Source organism: Podarcis filfolensis (assembly GCF_964270895.1).
Source record: "Podarcis filfolensis genome assembly, chromosome: 8".
In the NCBI taxonomy this organism is placed as follows: domain Eukaryota; kingdom Metazoa; phylum Chordata; class Lepidosauria; order Squamata; family Lacertidae; genus Podarcis; species Podarcis filfolensis.
This window is the reverse complement of record NC_139611.1, coordinates 44377873-44382615: the sequence shown is the minus strand read 5'-3', so window position 1 is coordinate 44382615 and position 4743 is coordinate 44377873. Positions and strand designations below refer to the sequence as shown.

Below are 4743 nucleotides of genomic sequence, written 5' to 3'. Positions count from 1 at the left end.
ATTCAGACTAGAACGTTCTCCCTTTTCAGCCCCTGTCTGATTCACACCTGTGTCTGACACAGGGTTTACTATTGTCGCTGTCAAAAGAAGTGTAGCAGCAAAAAAAATGTGGGCAATTTGCAATAAATTGCTTGTGTCATATCAAGTCTCAGTCATTTGGCTGGCAGCGTGTGTCTGGATGGAACGCTCGGCTTTTGCATTTTCTGAAGCTGGCGTTGCTTCCTATAAATGGGAAATCTTGAAGAGGCTAAAGATGATGGTGATGACACACCTTGAGAACGGATTGTCTTGGGCGCAGGTGGGTAGTAGCTTGACTGGGAGATATAATGAGTCATTCTGTGATTTAATCAAAGAGGTTAGTATGTACCCAGTGCTGGGTTGATTGGAACAAGGAGGAAGGAGGGAACCGATGCCTCACAGCAGAAATGGTGTACTACGAAGGCGGGGAATCTTCTTTATCCCAAGGGCCACATCCCCTTCTGAACAACCTTCTGGGGGCCACATGACAGTGGTGGGCGGGGCCAGAGGCAAAAGTGGGCAGAGCAACTAATGTAAACTTTGTAGAATAGCCTAGTTTCCACATGTGTTCACACACCCCTCTCTCTTTCTCTCATCCACCCAGGCAAGCAAGGTACATAAGCAGAGTCAAGGACACATTTTAGTAAGGCAAAAATGCTAGAGAAGGGTGTGAAGGAAGGCCAGTGATGGGCATAGCCTAAGGAGGAGGGATTTGGCTGTGGAGGAGGTATGAACTCAGGAGAGTCACAAGGACCAGCCAGAGAGACCTGGAGTAGGGCTGGGTGATGTATCGATATACCACCCCAAACCGGTTCGAAGTCCATATCATACTATTGGTTTCATAGTTTTTGACCTGGCAATATATCGCGAATCATGATATATGTGTGTGTGCTATGCCAAAAATCACAATGTGGGAAAAACCGTGAAGCCAGCCAATGCCCCTACATAGCTCCATGCTTATTTCAGACATTGTTATATAGCAGTATATTGTGATGTTTAGCTGGTGATATATTGCAATGTTGAAAACCAGATATCGTCCAGCCCTAGCCTGGGGGCCTGCTGTAAATTCTCCATCCTCGATGTGCTATAATCTAACCCAGAGATCCGGGGCCAAACTTCACAGGACATAGAAGAGCTGTGATTTCATGAGAATTTCTTTCTTAAAGCAGTTGCGGATGTGCTCTGATTTTGATAAGAGCAGAGGCACTGGTGGCAGAGTTGCTGAATGCTTTCCTCCATTTCCTGATCCAAATTGCCCCCGTCCCAAGCTATTTATTAGGAATAAAATGCAGGACCACTGCTGCTTCTCTGATTCCCACCCCCCACAACACACACACTGTTTTAAGGGCAGGGGGAGGAATCAGGAGACCCAGCTGTGGACTGCCCACTTCATGATTGGTTTGATCCTGTTATGGAATGAATCCTTACTCATCTTACTCTCCTCGTCCCTTACTTCCTATAAAAGCATTCATCCTATTAAGGATGTAAGAGGAGGAATGTGTGTGATGGTACATTAGTGTTCAGCAGAAAATGGTTAGCCCTGAACCGTGCAACATTAGGAAAAAGAGGACAAAATGAGGAAGATGATTGAATAGGCCTGCCCAACTTGTAACAAAGGACGGCAAAGAAATTTGGTTCAGTTCTAACTTTGATGACAACCTACCTAATTCACACTTTCTGAAACAACAGATGAACCAAAGTAAAGTTATCCTTTTAAATTCTCACTTCTCTGAATTTTGTGGTGTGGTTCTCCAACCAAATACTGTGTACAAAAAGGCATACAGTATATTAATGAAAACAACATGCAAAGGTGCATTATATTAACAACATTTGCTTGCAAATATCTGTGTTGGGCAAAATTGCATTCAGGTAAGTATATATTAGTATACTAAAATGCTAACAAATTTTCACAATGACTTAAAAAATAATAATTGCAAACTGAACCAGAAATGTGCACTTCAGACTGAGAAACTGAAAGAGGAATCGATAAATTCACTCATCCCTGCTTTTTGCCTGTTAGAAGTTCTCCAAAGTCTCCTATCTCTCTAGCTTTTTAGAGTTTGTGGAGAATGTCAGTATGTGTACTTGATCTTTCCAAAAGCTTTTGACAAAGTCCCTCACTCAGTGGTGACTGGGGCCCACTGGAACTGGTAGGGCAGAAGGGAAAGAAGCCAAGAGTAGGTGGAGCCAGAACCAACAACAGGCAGGGCCTACCATAGCCTTCCCCAACCTGGTGCCCTCTGGATGTCATTGGACTACAGCTCCCATCAATCCCAATAAGCATGTCCAATGGTCAGGGTTGTAGCTCAGCAAAATCTAGAGGGTACCAGGTTGGAGAAGGCTGGCTTTCCACCTTAGTGACAGCCAAGCCAAAAACTCAAGGTCTGTCAATGACTTTGCTTAACACAGTAGGCCCACTACAAACATAAGCAGTTCTTTGCGAAACAATGTGCCATTAGATTATGGCATGCATTGGCATAAGATGTGTCAATGAATGCTGACCTCAATGGCTTTACAGAAAAAAATTCATCAAATTCCTGGAAAATAGATCTACCCAAGGCTACCAGCCAGGGAGGGCTGAAGGGAACGTTCATGACTAGAAGCTGCATATCTCCAGTCAGCAGGTCCTTGCGGCAGATGACAGAGAACGGCTCATGAGCTTCTTAGGGGAATCTGGTTGGCAACAGAGCCAATCTGATCCAGGAAGGTAAGCCTTACATTAGCACCAGGTCCTTGATGGCATAGAACTGAGCCGGTTCAGTGCATTCCCAGGACAAGTGGCTATTTTTGCTGCTTTGATTCACATTGCTGTATGTGCCAATATATTTTCAAGGAAGGACTGTTCTGTTTATCTGGCTGCAGCTACCAGCCTTGTGCCAGGAACTAAAATAAAACAAAACAAAATACACTCTTCTCTCTTTTTTTTAAGCAGCAGAACTGTAACGTAGTTCACAGTCTTGCTTTTCTATTTATTTCACCTTCTTCTTTCTTTATTTAACTGTATTTTTATTTAGTTTCGCCCAGTGAAATGTGGGCATGTTTAAGGGGGTGAATGTTCTGTAGGAGAGGCTTAGCTCCCTCTGCACTATAAATTTAAAGCACCATGATACAACACTAAACAAAGAATCATGGGAACTCTAGTTTGTTAAGGGTGCCGAGGGTTTGTTGGAGACCCCCCAATTCCCCTCACAATTCCCTGAGTTCCTCAGGAAGTGGGACTGAATCTTCAACCACTCTCAGAATTGTACCCTGGCCCTTAGTTGCTCAGGGCTTTATATGTTTGGTTGTTTATTTATTTTAAAATAATTTTATTAAAGATTTCTTAGTTTACAAAAGTACATGCATTGTCTCTTTTTTCAGGTTGTGTTTTCTACAGATAAGTTTCATTTGTTGTGAGACATTAGTGTTGCCTGCACTATAAGGTTGGGAAGAAAAGGGGGAAAGAGGGGGTGGGTCGGCGTGGCAAAGCTTCTATTCTTCTACTTAGTGTATGTGTGGGGTTTTGTGTCAGCGTTTCAGGGCTTTATAAAGGAACACATGGACCTTGGACCTTGCCCTACAGTGAGCCTTGCACGACTTGGATCTGCTCCCATTAACTAACTAATGCTTTCCCATTGGCTCTCTTACCTGTGTATGCACCATCATAATCAAGAACACTGAAAGTACTTCTGCTGGCATGCCAAGTACACCATTTATTGCTGGAACCTCAGGGTAATTGTTCCCATCTCTGTAAAGCAGAAGAGGATTGTTTCCATAAATAACTTCAGGGAATCCTATCCCTCCCATGGTGGCAGCCAGGAAGCAGATAAACAAGAAGAGTTCTTACCAAAGTTGTTTATTCGCTATTCACAGAGAGAGAGACGAAGGAATGTGGTCTCCTTTTGATAACGGCATTGCTCCAAGTAAAGTCTCACCTCCTCAGTCTCTTCTATTCTACATCACCCCTGCACTGGCTGACCTGTGCTTTCTGCCTCTGAGCTTTATGTTCTACTACTCTCAACGCCTGGTTCTAGGGGGTCAGGAATGCTTTCTAGAGACACTGAGTCATCAACTGTCTCTCCCCTGCTGCTGCTGCTGCTGCTGCTTCCTGCTGCTCTCCCAATATTTCCCAGCTTCTCCTCTCTGCAGCTTCTGAACCCTATGACCTTCTGCAAACCACTGTTCTAAATCTATACTGTCCTCCTCTTCTCGGGAAGGTGCAGGAAGAGGGTGGGGGCGGTTCCCTCCATTCCTCCTCAGTCTAGTCCCTGACAATAACCATGGATGTCCAACTAGCTGTTCCCTCAACGCTTAGCACCATTTGATGGTGTGCATAAAAGTGTAAAGGCCTCCCATTCTTCTCTATCCAGATCATCCTTCCAGTGTCTTCATGGTAACCATCCACAGTCCAAACAAATCCTATGTAGATTGGGCCCTATGTTTTCACAGTACCAATTGCCCACTTCCTTAGATTTGCACATGGGGATTCAGAGTTTGGAGTTACTCACTGAAGAGCTGTTCAAGCTTTCAGCAAATGTTTTTTAAAATGGAAGGTGGGTGATGATTCACAGCCTCAAGTGCTAACGCCTAGCTGCCATGATTAGTGCCTCATGAGGGATGGAAGCATAGGAATTTTACAGTATTTGCAGTTTGAAATTATGAGTAACTTGAGGGTCTCAGGCTGAATCAGGAGGCATTACTTAATGCCCATTCCTTCAGCAACTCATTAGAATGATATAGTCTTGT

At 44.0% G+C, this 4743-nt stretch overlaps 1 long non-coding RNA gene across 1 annotated transcript; it reads right to left on the bottom strand.

The window, feature by feature from the left end:
* Nucleotides 1-291: 291 nt before the first annotated feature.
* Nucleotides 292-3959, bottom strand: LOC310768046. Its single transcript, XR_014551174.1, has 3 exons — nt 3845-3959; nt 3646-3745; nt 292-336 (listed from the first exon to the last, which is right to left on the bottom strand). It is a non-coding gene; the product is annotated as an uncharacterized lncRNA (long non-coding RNA).
* Nucleotides 3960-4743: the final 784 nt, after the last annotated feature.